The sequence below is a fragment of the Photinus pyralis genome, unplaced genomic scaffold (assembly GCF_008802855.1).
Source record: "Photinus pyralis isolate 1611_PpyrPB1 unplaced genomic scaffold, Ppyr1.3 Ppyr1.4_LG3b, whole genome shotgun sequence".
Taxonomy (NCBI): Eukaryota; Metazoa; Arthropoda; class Insecta; order Coleoptera; family Lampyridae; genus Photinus; species Photinus pyralis.
In genome coordinates, this window is record NW_022170510.1 from 11,001,412 (window position 1) to 11,021,337 (window position 19,926).

At 35.6% G+C, this 19,926-nt stretch overlaps 1 protein-coding gene across 4 annotated transcripts in view; it reads left to right on the forward strand.

The window, feature by feature from the left end:
- Window positions 1–19,926, forward strand: part of LOC116167281 — a 170,975-nt gene that overhangs the window by 121,349 nt on the left and 29,700 nt on the right. The gene's annotated exons all lie outside the window — the stretch shown is intronic.

Here is a 19,926-nt window from a genome sequence, read left to right on the forward strand (position 1 = left end):
AAGGAAAGCTTACTTTATGGAATTGCATTACTATATTGATTACAACAAATTAACTTAATCATTTATTCGAATTTAATTATTGCAGTTACAATTGAAATGTGAGAAATAATATTCCAGTAAAAGCGGTGCTATAAATAATCATTTGTTTTCTGTATTCCAGAAAGCCATTTAATAAACCTGATAAACAGCAACGGCAAAATTAAATAATAAATCAATTCTGCTCATTTGTTCTTTCAGTAATAAATACGATCAATTTCCTTTCAAAATAAGGCATAATATCAGAACGTGGTATTTTCCCTGTGAAAATGCTAATGGGAAAGTAATTCCAATTTTAAAAACGCCCATGTGACCACCAGGGGTGGGATTACAGACAAGCTGAGTAGGTTAAAAAGTAGGGCGACCAAAAAAACAGGGAGTCAAATTTATTGCGATTGACGAATATAAAAATCTTCTTGAAAATTTGATTTGATCAAAAGAAATAAATAAAATAGCCAATATATGTGCACTAGAAGTGATATGGCGTCCATAAGAAATAAGCAACAGTGGCCTGTAGCTTCTCTAGCGTTTTATGGAACTTGCGAAAACAGAGTCAGATACTTTGAAAAAGGTGCCCATGGTAGGTGCTAACGGGAACCGTCCATTTCCGACCGCTTAAGCTAGGGAAAATGCAAACGAAATTTGACATTTTCAGTTTTTCGTTGATATCTCAGTTATTTTTACAGATTTTTAAAAATTCCAAATGCGTCTTTTTTAGTCACAAAAAGGGGCAACCTACATCGTATCTCGTTACGGAGATCCACGAATTTGAGCCACGCTGTACAGATTCCAATTTGGCAATTAATGCCGAGATATTTTCGAAAAATGTAATCTTTTAGTGTTATTTTTAGTGATACATGCATTTTTGAAATAAGAAAAAAATGCTCTATCAAATGGCATAAAAAATAAAAATAACTTCCATAAGAAAAAACGAAGTTGATGATAGTTAACTGGAGACGAAACGTTAGACTTAAAAATGTAAAACTAGCACCTTGTAGAGGGAAAAAAAGTGGGCATAATACTGTGATTTATTTTGAAATATGTTTTTAAATAATATCAGTAAAAAATAAAAACGATTTTGCAAAATTTAGTTTTTTTCATGATATCTCCGAAAGTAGTTGGAATTTTTTCAGTGTCAAAACTGCATTTTGTTAAGCATCAAAATACGCAACTGCCAAATCTCTTACGGTTTCCGAGATCCCCGTGGTGTTTGATTAACGGCCGGTAATATAAAGCATACTTATTTTTTACTTTTTATATGTTATTTTGCCTTTATTTTTAAGTGGGCGGGGTTTCAGCCGAGGCTGCTCTACCAACCCAACCCACTATACATTTACAAATATCCATGCCCGAACCCGGATTCGAACCAGGGACCCTGTACCGCAGTCGAGCTTCCACTGAACTGCGCTACACGGGCCGGCTTACTTAACTAATCTTGTCAGCCGACATTGTTATTTGAAAAAACATCCAATCACAATCACCTTAAAAACATTGTTAGTTTTATAAAAAAATCGAATATGCATTTACAAAAATTAGTAGGTTTGAGCTTTAAAAAATTTTACACCAAAACTTTACACGATTTAATCGGGGAGGTTCTAGTTTGAGTTTAGCATATGTAAACTTCGCATTACGAAAAGTTACCCCTTAAAAAACGGAGGATTCTTACATTTATTTATTATCCCTCTCTTGTTCTGGGCCCTCAACAGGCTTGCGCCCAATTACAGAGTGACCCGCATAATGATTTTTAGAGTTGATACAAACCCCATTCAAAACTTGCAGTACAGCAAACGCCCATGGGAATTCTGTCCGTCGGTTTGTAATCTAAGCTTTGGTATACGTAAAATGCAACGTTTGGTTAAGATATTAAGCAAGTATACATTGTGCATAAATCTTATCCAGAAAAGCGCATTTTTTTAAGTATGCTTTATTTATCGATGTGTACCTTCTTGTTAGATGATTAATGGAGAGGAGACAGATAAACTTTTAAAGGCCGCTTGGCATCATACATTCAAAATCTACGCTATATAATGCAAGAAGAATTAAGTCCTTAGAGAAATTCTCCTAAATATTGTTTTTCCCTTTATAGGTACGTACTTTTCTAAAACATTTTCGAGATATTCACAATTAAATTTTCTCATTGCCAGGAGACTGGAGATGTGTCTCGTTTAGACCATCTTTCCGTCCTTTGAGAGTACCCTCCTCCGACACTCCGTTCTGCAGGTATTTGTACTGAAAGTTTTGACATTACCAGTAGATGTGTCTCGTCCAGACGTTCCTCTTACCGTTTATGAGTACCCTCTTCCGATACTTCGTTTTCAAGATATTCGTTTCGACTTTACCAATAGATCTGTCTCGTCCAGAAATTCATTTTGCCTTTGTGGGTACTCGTTCGTTTTTAATGATTTAATATTACCATTAGATAGGTATATTTCTCTCAGACGTCCTGATCTTTAGATAATAATCGACTCAATGACACAACCTTCGATTGAATTTCCGGAAAATTTCTTCGATCTCTAAGCGGATTTATAGCGTTTTTACTTTATAAGGAGATCATACACATACGATGACTTACAAACTTTTTATTGTTCGACCTAATATTTCATAAAACTTGTTTTACTTCATCGGGGGAAAAACAATTTACTGAAATGTCGAAAGTTAAAATCGAATAAGATTACAGTATTACGTACAGCTTATCCTACGTATAAACTAACAAGAAACTCAAATTCTGAGAAACGGCCCATTTGGCTTAATTACTAAATAAAATTAGGCAAATTACATTTTAAAAAAACTGTGTGACCATCGAAACATGTAGTAATCCATAATTCTTTACACAGTCAAATTAAACAATTAACATGGGGAAGGTTTTGTATTATTGAGTCGATTATTATCTAATTGTTTACCTTCCTCCAACAATCCGCTCTTGAATTATAAGTAATTATACCCGATGACGATAAAGGGCCGAGGAGAAGGACTTTGGTTGGTAGAAATTAATTCCCTTCATTGATACCTTTCACTTGAATACCATGAAGGATAAATCCGACCCCTATTTTTATGAGGAGTAAGATAGAAGCGCGGTAGTTGGTAGAGAACACTTTCTTTTGTTGGGACCCTCTAATTAGAATACCATGAAAGATAAAATCCATTTGTACTATTTATTCCAGACGTTTTAATCTTCTTTTTTAGTACCCTCCTCCAACAATCTACTCTTGAATTATAACGAATTATTCCTTTCATTGAAACCTCTCATTGTACTATCATTGAGTAATTAAATTCACTCAACGGTACTATGAAGGATAAAGCCAGTCCTCTCAACCCCTGGTTTGATAAGGTGTAAGAAAGGAACGTGTGTTCGTGCGTTTATCTCCCCTCCTCCTCCCTTTTGAGAACAATAGGTTGTTGCATGTAAAAACAAATAATTAATGGGGGGGGGGGGGAGGATTAAGACATTATCAAGGTATAGACTACCTATTGCGAAAAAAATAAGTCCAAGAGTCTAGGACAATTCCCCTAAAATAGTTCAAAACCGCAGAAGTGGGTCCGGATGGACAGACGGGCGGGCGAACGGACGGACAAACCTCAAACAATAGCACATTTTTTAATTCTAAAAGAATGCGAATGTGCGCACCATCTTAAAACGAAAAACTACAAAATTACAAACTCGCAAGGGCATCCTCAAATACTTAAGAAAAGCGGTTAATTTAATTTGGTATTGATTTCCGAGCAATAAATCAAAGGCGCAACAGGAATTCTAGGACCCCAAAAGAAACATTCTACATCCATGGTTTCATTGAAAACAAATTTGTTGTTGCTAGCACAGATACCACCCCGGCACCCGCACACTTGTGCATGTGCGATTCTGCCCTTTTATGCCTATGAATATGTGTACCAAATTTGGTTTAAATCGGTTCAGCCGTTTAGCCGAAAATGAGAGTACAGACGACAGACCATCGACATATAATAAGAAGGGAAAACTAAGAGGGCAAACTGTCTCTTACGGTTACGCTTCTCATGGGTTCTTTCAATTTAATCGCATTCAAATTAAATTGAAAGAACCAATCAGATACGTAACCGTAAGAGACTCTCTTAGTTTTCCCTTCTCTCTCACCTACAGTATGCGTGCTTGGCATTGGCGCACGCAGTTCATTTCTTATATGTCGATGGTACAGACAGACAAACCGATCGACACCATGGAGATTTTGTTTGATTCGGATTTCTGGTGCTTCGTATTTTCTTAAAAAAATGAAGGGTTATTTTTTACCGGAAGCAATACGTCCCTTACTAAAGTGCGGGTGATAAAAATCACACACTTTTAGTTTTTTACCTTATACAAATTTTACAATGTGGTTATTCGTAAGCAACTGCTTCTAGCATATACCTTTTCCTTCAGTTTCTTTTTGAATAAAACGTTGAGTTTTTGCAAGTAAAAGGAAATACGGCTTATTGTGTGTATGTGTATAAACGCTACTGTACCCCATTTCTAATGACAGAGTCACAAAATCGTACGACCTCGACCTTCTTCACTTTTCTTCCACTTCTTGTGGCCTCTTTGAGTGGTACTCTGTTGTTGATTCGAGGTGATGAATTTCTTTTTGATTTTTTGATTCGTTGGCTGCGATAAATGGCTTGGCTCTGTTTGCTGAGATGGTATCTTGTTGGACTCATTGGTGATGAGTTTACTAGATCCCTAAGAGTATCACTGGTAGACCTTCTGCCCATTCCTGTTTTCCGTGGCAGATTGGAGTTGCCTTTAGTTGGCGGTAAAAATTGATGCATCGGTTGTGACGGCTAGTGAGGCTCCCTGCTTGGGGTGTACGAGTTGCGTTGCATTGGCTAGTGGAGCCTTGAATTCCTCGAAGACTTCCTCTGCATCTTTTGTCCAATGGATGGGGTGATGTAAGGGTACCTGAATTCGCGTTGTTGTCCGAACGTCATGTATGGAAACTCTTAGCGTTCGAAAAGTGTTACTATCGCCATTTTGGGGATGTCCTGATCTGCCACTTGGACTTGATGGTAAGCTTTGACGAGGTCTATAGTTGAAAATACTTTCTTCCTGGTAAGCTTTGAACTATGTGGGGTACCGGGTACTGATCTGGGATGATCCTTGGGTTGAGTGCGCGTTAATCGCACTCCTTTGAATGCTTAGGTACCATGTGAAGTGGAGCTGCCCAATGACTGTTGGATGGGTGTGCTATTTCTTGCTGAATAATGATGTGAAAGTTTATCTGAAGCTAAACCATGCCGACGAGGTGCTCAGTTTTGTGTATGCGGAGTTGTGGTATCCCAGCTGGTCTGGTTATCCCAGGAAATTGTTTCAGAAGCTCGTGGCAGTTGGAACGTCCATTGATGGTGTGGATGCTTCTTTGGTGGGACTTTCTTCCCAGTCGGTCTCCAATTGAGTCTGCGGGTTCTGTGCCTGATGTCCACAATTAGTCCATAATGGGATTGGAAATCTGCTCCTATGATTGGTTTGATGACGTGTGCTAAACTGGTCGTTTCTCTGGCTGTTCTTCCATGGTGTTTGTTCTATTCGTTGCTACCCACCGGCACCATTTCCAATCACATTTGCCCGTATACCAGTATACCCTACCTGGGTATAATTGGTTAGTTTGTAGAAGGTCTCCAAATCAGAATTCGGCATGGTTTTAGTCCGAATCGGTAAAGTGTAAGGTTATACAAACTGTTCTATACAGAACCAGACGCATAGAAGGTGGGACCCGTTATGAAAGTGAAATGAAGAAATTCTTGGTGGGTGGTGTTAAAATCAAATAAACGTATCTATAACTTATGCGTTTGGTAAAATTCAAGCAAGTACAACAGAAGAAGAGAGTCACCGCTAGATTACTCATAAATTCTATTTCTAGCCCCGATTAGGGCGAATAATAAACTCGTGATAGAATGAAGATAAGTGAAGAATATAAAATTAATCCTACTACTGTGGTTATTTTGAAATCACTAATCCACCGCCTATTATTATCATATCAGACCTGTCGAGTAGGATTTTTACACGAGTAATGATTAACTTATTTGTTCCTCTGCTACTCGACATGTCAATCAGGAGTGTTTTGTTATTATTTACCAGGACATGATCCAGTGATGAGTTGGTAAAAAAACATAGAAATTTAGTTTCATTGTATTTTCACTTTCTGTCCTTTGTTTTCTTCTAGGAAAATATGATTTCAAAGTGGAAATTTATCAATCAATTTCCTAACGGTTCACGGTTGACTTACCGTTTGTCTCTCGCGAATTCCTTTGCATGTTTGCATCAAAATTCCGCGACATGACCTACTTTCTACGTGGCCATTTTGAACAATGCACCTACTTCCTTTAACGATTCACTCGCTCTTTTTACACGTTGACCCACTTTCGGCAAAACGCATAAATCTGGTCACATTAAGCACGATTTTTTGTTGCCGTTGTTGTAACCCAATTTGCAATTTTCCAGTTTAGTCTCCCACAACTTCTAACAATAGGTTCTACTGGTTTCGCGCCCATACAGAAAACAGAAGGTCAGCCAGCACGAATGCAAATCTAGCGAAAAAAACTGGCACTCTATTTTAGCGTTAACAATACATGATGGCATCGATTTTGCAAAATTTATATAACCGTTATACTTGAACTTGATATTTAAGCGATTCGATGTATCTATAGATACTATTTTTAATAAGGTTACACAACGAAAATAAAATGTTAAGGTCGCCAGTTTTAATCATTTGTAAATTAACCAGAAGATCAATTTATTTAATGCCAATATGTAGGTGTAAATCCTCAGCTCTGTTTGTAAAGTGATGGACTTCCACGTAATGTTTGCTTGACAGGTAATCTCGCAACACAGTTTTCGGGAAAGAAAACAAAATACGTCAGTGGACTGAAAATATACTTATTTGTACGTTAGTTTGGGTAATTTCTGGTAAACCAAGGCATGAGTTATATAATTCAGGTTTTAAAAGTACGTATTTACATCTAAATTCCATTAGATGCACCTTTTTTTTCGTTTTATGTTTTCAATGTAAACTTCCTCTTTTTTCTATTAGTGTACTACTTTTTGCAACTCACAAGGTGATCGTCTTTCAGCATTATTGCTAAAAAGGGCGAATGTAAATATTTACACCTGCAAATTCTATTCCACTGTCTCAAATTAGCTCTTTTTGATCTCGTGTTGCAAGATAATAATAACTTTTATTGAGCTTCAATTAAAGTACATAAACAGCTTTCCAAATAAAAATAAAAATAAACAAACCCTTCAAGAAACTCTAGGATGAACTTCAGACTAACCAAGCAAACAATTGAATTATCTGTTCTTCCACTTCACCCCCAATTAACAAATTATTCTTATTGTCATGTCAAGACATTGAATATAATTATAAAACAGGTATTGTTGGTATTTGGACTTGAACTTTTTGGGGAAAGAGACTTAAACTCTTCAGGGATTTGGTTATATAATTTCGCGATATTGTAAGAAGATGATACTGTTTGAAACATTCTTCTACATCTACATACTGTGCAAATGAAGGTCTATTTAACTAGATCTCTATCCCAATTTGTACGAAGGAATTTGTTATATAGCCATGAGATATCACAACATAAGGCCATCGACCGACCTTGCATTCTACACTTTGTTTTCCAATTAAATTTTGTGATTTGGAACCATCAAATTTGAAAGTCATTCATCCCTTGCAGCGTTGCGGTTAAATTTGTCACGTGTAAGTGTTACCATGCTCTAAAATCAGTTCACGTAGATGATTCATTTCAACGATACTGTTCCCATGAGATTGTTGCTAAAAACTGAACCATCTTTCGAACGTGTAAGGCCAGCCAGAAATTTGTAATTCAGAGATAACGCTTGTGCGAAGTCCAAAAGAATATAATTAGCAAACATTCATAATGAATGAATTTTTGTTTAACCCCGATCTCCAATGGAATCCAGTAGCGATTGCAATGCTTACATCTTGTTAACAGGTGGTATTATTCAGTGCAATAGAGACAGTTTCCTTTTCGTCGAGGTTATTTCCTAGTGGAAATAAATTTCCATAATTTTAATAATAAATTTAATAATTTGAAGCCTATTTGTATATCATTACAGTACGACGCCTTGTATCTTTTAACGAATGCACATAATGAAAAGGAAATACTTAAATTAAATTGCACCATTCTTCACTTGAATTACACAAAAACCCATTCAAAATAGCACAATGCTCTTAGAGACATTCGACCAATGAATTTGAATTTGTTCTCTGTTGTTTATCAATATCAAATCAGGACTGTCACCCAGAGGGCGTCATGGGTATTCACACCCCCATGAAGCACCAAGCAATTATGGACACCTTTTTCTTTCAAAGCTTTTTGACATCTGGGTAGTTTATGAATGCACTATGGTTTATTGATCTACTTCCTGCTCTTGCTTTGTACCGTTTGTTTAGGTCCTTCATTTTTCCTGACTAATAAATCAGGGTGTTTCGCCAGAAAAGATATGCTTATAAGGGGACAATGCTCCAGTAGAAATATAACGATGGAGTTGTTTAGGGCGACCGTTTGACACTTTTTTAACGTACCACATTTTTTTTAATTTCCACCAGTGGCGTTGTACGGAATTTCATATTGTCATATTAACGATATTGTCATGATCGAATTGAAAAAAACAAAGGATTCAAATTTGCTTAGAAATGATTGGGAATTTCAAGAATAATTTTTATTTTCAGAGAAATCATTGGTGTATCATCGATGTCTGCCAAAATGGGCATGTGAAATTCCGTACGAACCCCACTGGTAGAAATTGCCTGTGGATACATAGTACATACATGCCAAATTTCATTAAAATATCTAAAGTGGTATTACAGATATTAATAATAAATGATTTATTTTTGAAAACTTTACCACCCTGTATCTCAAAAGTTAATACGTTTAGGACATAGGTTCATGTGAAGTTTTCTTTTTAAAATGGACCCAAAAATCGACCGCTTAAATATTGACATTTGATTATGAAAAACCCTGTATATAGTCTTCCTTGGACAAGTATCGGGTTATTTACACCTTGTATTTTATTCAAAAACTTTTAGAATCTGCGTTAAGTTATCAGATAAAGCTATATTGAAGGTAGATCTATATATCCTTAACCGTTTTATATAAAAGACCATATTGTTAGCTGAATCCGAGAATAAATAATTAAAATTGCGCACAATGTGACGTTTGACAGTAATAACAAATTTGTTTTTGTATGCTAACTAAATTTTTATAATTATGAATTGATTGAAGCTATAAAGCAATTTCTATTTGATATAGTTATCAAGACACAAAGCCGCAAATTTGGATTCTTTAAAAATTCAACAGGTTTATCTTCAAAACGGTAAAAAATAAACAACAGTAGGGAAGGGGCGCGTCAGATTAAAGTAAGGCAGGTATTGATTGTGTGTCATTTGATAGACACTCTCTTTTGTTTTTGTTTAAATTTGCACAGTTACTGCGATTGGTTTTAAAAACATTACTGTAGCTTAAAACCAATCGCAGTAACTGTGGAAATTTAAACAAAAACAAAAGAGAGTTTTTTACTTGTCACGTATGTCACAAAACTAGTTCAGTGAACAATATAACTTATAAAATCCACAATGCAACAAAACAATAATTACACAAATGATAAAAAATGTTAAGAATTATTATTCTAATGATAATACATAGGAAGCAAGTGCAATGTATTTAAATTTGTCATAAGTAATAATAGTTATTTCTGTAACTGCTTTTCATTTGTTTCCTTCGCTTCCTGTTGTAAATTTTATGTTTTTGTTTAAATTTCCACAGCTACTGCGATTGGTTTTAAGCTTTTTAAAAATATTACAAACAAAAGTAACAATAAATTAATTTGTTTTCTGATGCTATTTTGTTTTTATATCACTTGTTTTTTTGAATATGTAGCTTTATCCGAAATTGAAAGTAGAGTATTTTTGCTTCTCCAATAATAAAAGAAATATAGACTTGGACACGCAAAATCAATCACACTGTATACCTAATAACTATAAATTGGTATCCTTTGCGAATCCCACATTTTCTTTTAGATTTGATGGCAATAATCAAACTATAAGAACAAAAGCTTCTATCTAAAGGCACACTTTATCAAATAGCTTTAAAAAAATTCTTCAATTCTAAAAAGATTTTTAATCTTTATAGGACGTATTGAAGACTTACCAAGTCAGTTTTTATTACATGTTATATTGCAAAATTTACTCTTAGATTGTTTGGAATGAAGAAAATGTAGGAGACCTGCTAAGATAAGGAAGTCAGAGTGTGTATTAATTTTGAAATTAGGTTTCAAAAAGATTCTTGTGTTAATTAACTGTGATAACACAAAAAAGTGGTTACTTTTTCCCAATATTACGATCCCCTACTTCTCTTGATCTCGGTCTTGATAATTGCGTACAACAGAAAAAATAGGGCTTGTAATTGACAACTTGTCATTTGCAGATTACAGCTTTCTGTGCAATAAGCTTCTGGAATAGGTGAACCCTAATGTACAAAAATACAAAATAAAGCTAGTAGTTGCAATACTCATTATTGGTTATCCGCCTAAGTGCTGACTTTGGCGGTTTGGAAATTTTTATCAGCTGACCCTCGTGGGGCCATTTTTGAAAATGAAACAAAAATGATTTTTACTAATAACTTATAGACTGTACTTTAGGATATCGATCAACTTTTAAGCGATCATGGTTTCACATTAATATTTGAAAAAAAAATTAGATGATGCAAACTCATAGTCTTTCATAGCCCCCCAGTTAACTGTAAAAAATTCGTTTTGTTTTATTTCGCACGAATAACTCACGGCAGCTGGAATTGTTTTTTTTTCCGAACGGTCAAGTAATTACTCACTCACTTATTTGTATTTAATAGCGAGGCTTGTCGGTAATCAAGCATGCAGGGATGGCGCCGTTTTTCTCTCCTAACCAGTTTCTTTGAACACATACATAAACCATACAAGTGCAATTACAAAGTATCGTCGCCGGCCAGTCCAGGTCATCCTTCCCATTTACTTTTCTTACATTTATAATTAGATGAATTGATTTCCGTCGACCTTCAACAAAGCGTCCTTCAGTAATTGTTCCTGAAACAAATTTGTTTTCGTGCACTTCACGTACCGTTAATGCCGTACGAAAATAATGCGGCGATTTTTAGACGATTGACGTAACTGACATTCACCTTTTTTATGTGTACGCTAAAAATTGGCGGAGTGTTTTTGGAAATCGTTAAAGGCAGTAAAAACACAAACGTTTTATTACTCCAAAGTGTTTCGTTTAGTTATATTTTTAGATGCCAAGTAAACAACACTTTATACACTTCTTTGTTGTAATTGTTACCTGTCTGAAGGGACCACAAGTTGAAGGATGTTTATTAGTCCTTTTGTTAGCGCATCCGTTTATCCTCAATCAACTGAATACGTTCATTAGGTATTAGTCCCACGTCTAATGTTAATGACAAGAATTTACCCTCGGATTTGACCATAAAATTCGAGGCTGTTCGTATTATATTTACTCGATCTGTTATTGTAGGTACAAGCATCGGTAATAAACGTTGCAAATGAATGATTCATTCAAGGGTCGATACTTCCTAAATAAATTCAGCTTACTGACCTTCAAGTTGATATTTTGCACCACTTTGTTTGAAGGGCAAACCATGGAATCAACTAATGAATTAAAGAATAATTATTTGCGGAGATGTTTGTCGTATCAAAGCAAAAGTTTCTACTAAATAGTTAATTGATCTTTGTGAGAAACAGAACAGAGTTTTTTCGAGAACATAATTCCTGTGAAGGTGTTGGACAAATGATTTATTTAAAGATGTTCCAGATGGTTTTTGTTGGTCACGCTCCCTCTGTCTAAAAATGTAACTTTAACGCCATTATAACTTGATACTTTGGCATATGCCTGGCTTAGCCGCCTTTTCCAGAATTTAGTCAACTGTGGTGGGGATGTGTCCCTGGTGGGAACTATCAGGGGGGTGCATTTCCACTACATTTGTTGCCACAGATGGTGGGGGGGGGGGCTAAGTCAAAGGGTAAGGCTTCAGCTTCGCCACTTGAATATCTGCATTAATTAAAAATACGCTAGAGTCTTTTTACCCTTTTTTTTCTGGGGCAGGGTTGATGCAAGCTCCAAACCTCCTCTCCTCCCCATACTTCAGTATTTAATTGCTATCCAACCATGCAATATTCACCGATTGTTAACAAACAATTAAATACTAAAATATGGGGTAGGTTTCTTCAGTCACACAAATCGAACGTTAACATGGATTCACTCGCTGTCGTTTTTTGTAATTGTGTCAATTACGTACATAATTAAATTTAATTGAATGACGTAGGTCATGAGCTTCTGGAATCAGTACATGGTCAATTCTCAGTTCCCTTAGTGCATTAACCCACAAGCTAACTACAGCAGTGTCCGCACTTAGCAAAGATCTTTTTTCGTTTGTGCTATTCTGAACAAAATTTAGCCGAGGAAGGGGTTGGTGGTACAACGCAGGTTATTGACGTAGAGATCAAATTCTTTGAATTTTAACTATTTTATCTGAACCAAATCTTTATTTAGTAAGTAGTTCAATTATAACTGTAATTGAAGCCAGCTGCTGCTTTGCTTAGTTTAATTGCTGTATGCCAGTATTTTCGATTTTCTTAGATAAAATTCATTTGAATAGCACATCCTGTCTGGCGTGAAGCGAACGGAAGAGCCATTCATGTAAACATTTACAAAATTGTTTATACAATCGCCGATTAATTGAGTACGTTCACCAATCACCGAGTGGATTTACTTTTCAATATGAACGTGTTCAAGGATTTCCGTCATTATGCAAACAATCGAAAAAGTGACTGTGAAAGTGAATGATATGATTAATAAATGATCGGTACGGGCACAGACTTATCCTACTGTTGCTATTGAGATTCATTCAACCATTTTCGTTTTTTGTCGATCAGATAATGAGAAATGTCTGTGGCAAAAAATTTAAATTTCAAATGAAATCCCAACATTACATAATTTAGGTCAGTTTTTCAATATTGCAACGGCGATGACGTACTTGGACGGCGTGACGCTAATTTTAGCGTCATCCTTTGACATTTTTGGCACGCGAAATTACATCCCCTACCGAAATTGGATAAAAGTAAAAGTAACGGATATCTGCTCGCCGTTTTTCACGTTACCGCTACGCTATTTTAATTATAGGCAAGTTTGCGAAATGTCAAAGCCTTGCTGCTATTTGGCAACGGAACTAAAAATAGTTTTTGGATCGCTACGTCTTATAATTAGTTTTTGTGCAATCAACCCTTCGCGTCGGGCGCCAGACGAGCACGAGATTGATGTTACCTTGCCGATGGTAAAGGTAAAACCAAAGGTTAAGCGAAGAGTCCTATTTACAACACACTAATGAGATATCTTCGTATTTACACAATTATTAATTGACCTTTAAAATACATCGTTCGTGAACTCGAATTAACGGTCAAAAGGTCACATTTTTCGCATTAAGTTACTTTAATCATTAGCTCTAATTCGTTCTAATTCGTTGAGTGCTGGCGGTATTTAGTTAATATTTAGTAACTGTAAAAAAATGTAAATATTTTCATCGCGCAAAGACGAGAATCAATATTTAATTAAACGCAATAAATAAATAAATCCATTTACTTACTTTGTCGATGTGTTTAAATTTCTTGTGACGTTAGGGACTTTTCACCACTGAAAAGTGTTACAACATGTCGAATTAGGGCTCGTTCATGAAGCAATTAACGCGAATTTTTTACGAGGTTTCGGTAAAATTAATCCGAATTTTCTGGGTAAGTACCCCATCATTGATTTTTGAAAATGATTTGTGTAAAAGTCGTTATTAAAATTATTATTATTAAATCAAAGTGTTGAATGGACCTTGTAACTCTAATTCAGAACGTTGTTTATTTTGACTTATACCTTAGTAATCATATCTTAGTTATCGGCATGTGGGTTTTTGACTTTTGGAAAAGTCATCTCATAATTTTTATTTGGTGTAATGGATTAGTTTCCAAAACATCCAAATCTCCTGTTTATTTGCCACACAATGGAATTCTAGGATGAAGGTCTTGGTCCAAGATGTTTTTTGATCCCAGAATAGTTAGCCACACTATAGTCACCCTAGACGTTTCCACTCCTTCCTCCCACTTTCCAGCTCTTGCCTAATACCGGCCACAACCAATATATTTTCTAATGCCACCGTTCGATACCGGCGATACTTTAGTCATTGATAAGTAATTGCAATATGACTATAGCCAGTATCGTCGTTGGAGTCGACGTCACTGATAATGTGATAGGTATGTTTTCAATTTCCTGTGCGATTGTTCAGAATGATCTCTTGTAAATTAATAATAATAAATCGAAATATTATCTTCATGGGCGATTTCAATCTAATGCCTGACATTCTTTTTTAATCACACTCTTAATCCCTAATCACCTTCTTTGTCCAAATAAAAAATTGCGACACCGTTTAAAGTGTACTAGTGGTACACAATCTACAATTTTCTCATTGCTTGTAACTACATGGAACTTTCAATTATTCAAACAATAATTAAGCTAAGTAAATCGTAAAACAAATTTATGTGTCACTTAATTATTTAGAAATGGATTTACCAAAATTTACAGTCGGTCCAATAAATTAAAGCACAGAACAACAAGAAAGCGACCTTGAGTATTTATCAAATTTGTTTTTTTCGTACGGCAATTAGCGGTTTGATTATCATTAAGAAAAGTACGTTGACTTAGTCCACATTGCATAATAATTTTTTTTGCAGAATCACTTGTAGTTGGCCTCAGGCCATTGGCAAAAAGCCTGCGACTTATTCTAGAATTTTGGAAGAAACTCCCTCTATTAACAATCGACTTTGAATTATCACGGCGCCCACTATCGCAAAGTCTAAAATTAACCCCCCGCTATTTTATTAAAATATGCATAGCGACAGAGAATTTTTAATTCATGTGACCATTTTTTTTTTGTTTGCCACCTTAATTGGCGCAGCTTTAGGGTATTTCGAAAAAGGAGCGAAGTACAAATAGTTCACTCGTGATCTCGGTTATCTCGCTTTACTTTTTACGTATACACTACAAATTTGATTTGTTACCATAAGCAATCATCGTCATGTGTTTACTACCATACCTTTGCAATAACACTTTTGCTGTGTACTGATTATAGTAATACCTAAAAGCGCTTTTACTAGAGATCTTAACAGCTGGCGAATACGGGAGTGGCATGTTATTAACCCCAAAAAAATCGCGTGTTCCCCATTTGCCCTGTTCTCTATTTGCCGCACTATACACGCTCTGTAATGATATTCTAAACTAAACTAGACCGGTTTACGCTTCTATTTTTTTTTTCAGAAATGTAACCGCCCGGAAATGACCTGAATTTTTGTACGACCACCCCACCCAACAACAAAGTACCTAACCTCTAAAAGTCACGGTGTTTTGACCCAAATTGACGAACAAAAAAAATGGTCGAGCAGTGAACCTAAAACCCGTAGGATAAAAGAACGACCTCCCAGTCGGAATATGGCAGGTTACCCGCTGCAGTCTACGAGACGATGGCGTTAAATTTCGAGGTCACAAACCTTGCGAGTGTATCGTGCCTTTTATCCACGTTTTTTTTTGCATCTACCAGGTCTGGGTATGTGTGGGCTGTTGAACTTAAAATTATTCCCGTCGGTCATCTTGAAGCAAAAAAAGTTTGTCGACTTTCCCCCCAAAAAAGTAAACGACGTCCGGCGATTTTTCGTTTATGGTGTGCGATCGTAATTTATTTCGATGATTAGAAATTCGCTTCCTGCCCATCCCTCGTATACCATAGCATCTGCCATTTATTGTCTAAGATTGCGTGAAACTCTTTTACCTTCAACCACAAAGCTGTTTTATTTTGGTTCAATAAACTTGGGAGTTTCTTACTTTGAGATGCCTTTTTTTGTGTATTAACGGCAGATGTTCTACGCATTGTGGCAATTTAAGCTAAATTAAGTTATACTTGTGACGATTATAAATAGCATGGGAGAAACGTTGAGACTCGCTTTGTGCGGGTAACCGTTGGAAGTACAGCTAATTATTCGATCTCGTTATCGACAAACCGTATTTCGCGATTCAGAGGTCAGCCACTTGTTGAGCATTGCTCCAACTTTTTGCGTAATTACCAGATACCGTTTTTGTCCAATAAATTCTGGACTCGCATACATCAAAATGCAGACGCTCGAAAATAAACCAGTGTACTTTGTCCCAAGTTCAATGTCTCCCGTTTGGAAAATGACATTGGGCCGAATTTCACGCGATCACAGAAAAGCTGCACCTTTTTCGGAATTCACCAATCATTTGTACTCCAGCCATACTCGAAAACGCCACTGCCGCCACCAAGGAGATTTGGGTAAACCAAGGGGGAACTCTGTAGGTTGGGTTTCAAATTAAAAATCAAAATCATGATACTTTTTTCCAATCCACAGTTCTTTTGAGCGAAACAGGTTTGAGGTTTTTGATGATGGGAAATGACAAAAGAAAAGGTACAACTCATTGAAAACAACTGGTATATTTTGTACTGACAAATCTGTTAATAACTCTTTAAAAATCGTTCATCAATCCTAAATCAACTTTACGATGCCAAATTTAAAAGTAATATCTAATAAAAGAACATAATAAGATGTAGTTAGTTTAAATTAATGATTTCTGTTACAGAATTGGGACACTGCTTTTTCTGATACACATTTTACAACCGCCCAAATTAGATCTCTGAAGTAAAGTTATGTTATTCATATTTTCCATACTGAATATTTGTACATAGGAATGTGTCAAATTGAAAGTAGTAAATTTACTTAAAATAACCTAAAGTAATTTCTCGCTGGAATGACTCACTGATTTCTTAGGGATCGATTCTTTTAGAATACAGGTGCAGCAAATTGACCTAATTAATCAAATGTGGAGATGGTTTTGTTAGACTTGTCCTTGGACTAATCACCAGTGTGTTGATTAATCCTAGAGCTAATGATGGAGATCCATTTGGCGAATTTTTTAATTTGAGAATCATGCATCATCAGTTAATCCAGTGTTGTTGCTTTCGAAGAAATGTAAAAATAGACGGGCTTAAACTACAGATGTAATTACAACGTTAATCCCAGATCCCTGATTGTCAGATAAACTTAACAGTTAACACTCGTGAGATTACGAACTTCATTGTGCGCAATCTAGTATCGGTTGTCAAGAGAAGTTAGAGTATTCCTAATCTACAAAACTGATGATTACCGGTATCCTGTGTTGTGGGCCAAACATTGCAAACGTCCGCTCGATATTTATTATTGTGGCTAAAAACGACTCTTGTTTACAATCTTCAAACTCCCTAGATAATTTATCTAGTACATCTTGGAATTGCAAAATGGAACAAGATCATCATTGCATCTGTGTGGAAATGGTTTTTCGTTAGTAGTATACACAATTTGCCCTCTGGTTCTTAGATCTGGGTAATTTGTTATTATGATAGATGTATTTGTTGCTCCGATCCACCCAAGTTAAATTGGACGTTGTCATGAATATAACCTGCTAGCATCAAGTCATTTAGCTGTAACATTTTCACTGACGAAACAATGTCCACTTCATCACATCAAGCCATCATTAGTCATTTAGTATACTTGTCTCCAGTATGATTAGGATCACTGTATCCTTTGATGACTTGCTGGAATCAGTGCTATCCTTCCTCAACGTCAACGTTTTTTAATCCCCAAATTCGCTGCTGATTTGCTTGGTTTAGGTGAATCTCTTTCCTGCAGTTACTACCTGTACACGATGGAACCCTATTTCGCATTGATTTTGCTACGATTTTAATAAACCTTGAAACTTTCATTAATAGAGGAAAAACTACCCTTAATATCGTATTAAAAATCTTGAAGCGTTTGGAGGAAAATAAAAAACATTCTGAAAGAACGTATGTATTATTTTGATGAAATTTATTATTTAATTAAAAAAAATAATACAGTTTTCTTATCTAATGAACACTTAAACACTTAAAATACCACCCAGTAGACGATAGTTTTATTGCCTTTCCAAAAAAGAGTGCTGAAGGTTACCTACACTTTTTGTGTACGGAATTGCCACCGCCGCGGCACCGCGGGGTCTGGGAGTTATGGAATACGACTACCCTCTAGTAGACGACAGTTTTATAGCTCTCCAAAAAAACACCATGAGGTTACTGAAGCTTATAGAGAAAGGGTTCCGGAGTTTTTATTTGTTGGGTGGTTTTAAACCCTCGCACTGTGGTCAAAAAAGAAAATCTAGGATTTCAAAAACTGCAAGAGCCGTATTATAGTTTTTAGCAATATTTTTCTCAAATTTTGGAGTTAATGCTACTATACTTTGTTGTTTGAACAAATAGATTTTTAATAGGGATTAAAAAGTCATAAAATATTTGACTTTAGCGGCTTACCAACGCGGAGTATAAAAATAATAAAACTACATTGTAAGCGCGATTTTTTAAGGATTGAACACAACAAATAAAAGAAACAACAGCTGCAAAGAAGAATTCTTTATTGATACAGGGCGTTACACTTTTAAGGTAAATCTAATTAATATGAACTATGAAAAACTACAATTTTGGCGTCAAGTTCAATTTGCAACTAACAAATACATTGTACAGGGTGTTCCAAATTACTTGTCTTCGATGTTTTTCTGGGATATTTTGAGGACTAAAAGAGGCAGAGTGATGCGGTTTGCCCTTCTCGGAGTTACTTTTCAAGGCTGCCTAAATTGACGATGTTTTCTTATCTAATATACTGATAACTAAGCATTTTTCTAATTAGAAAAAAATAAGAAATTTATTGTTATATAGATTTGTTATTAAATATACACATATCGATTTATGACGACTGTAAGTAAGTTTACCTAGAGGTTTACAATGCATGAAATATATACTTATTATTATTAATATAACGTTTCGTTTCGAAAAAATGATCATCGACTTTATTTTTTATGACCCGTAAAAAAAGTACATACTGTATTGAGTAGCATTTTTCATTACGAATGCAACGATGACGGCACACACAAAAAAACAAAAGTTGGAAATTGTTGGTTTCAACAGGATGGTGCACTTGCACATTTTCCAGGAAATGTTATCTGATGTTACTTCCATTACATTAATCCTATCAGCATTTTTTTTGCATGAATGTGTCTATTTTCCCATGACTTTCTCTCCAATTTCTCCCGACAGCCATACAAAATGAGTGTCTTTTTTACCTTTTTTTGATCTTTGATTTTCTGGATTTTCATATTTTCACATCCAATTTGACCATCTATATGTGCAACAAATAGGTATTTACTCTTCAAAAGATCGAATAAACGCATTTGGGAGAAGCTCTGGTAACAAGTAAAAAGGTTTCAGCCCTAAGGCCAGTAAGTATTTTTTTCTTTACTAGAGACATCTATGGTTAAAATTTCAAAGAAATATCTCCATAAATAAGAAAATTGGCACTGCGCATGCACAGATCTGATTTTTACTATAGGTATGCGATATGTTTGCCTTTCATTTTCAACAAAATGTGTTAATAAATAACAAAGTCGATATTGCGCCGCCGTCCTTTTTTTTCTTGGCTCAGGTGCCACAGCTATAAGGTACCAAATTAAAAAAGAACGAACTAAATATCTCGAAAACTGTAGGAGTCGTTAATGCCTCGGACGGACGGATGGACAGAGAAAGTAGCTGCAATATACACCCATCTTCGTTGGAAAATGCGCTAAAAAAATTGGACTAGGTTGCAATTTTCATTTTTGTAACCCTAAATTTCCATTTTTGATCACACTGCCTCGTCTGGAATACCTCCCTCGGTGCTCCTATCTTTGCGGTACTTCTTAGGAAAAGAGAACCTGATCATTATTTCTCAAAAAC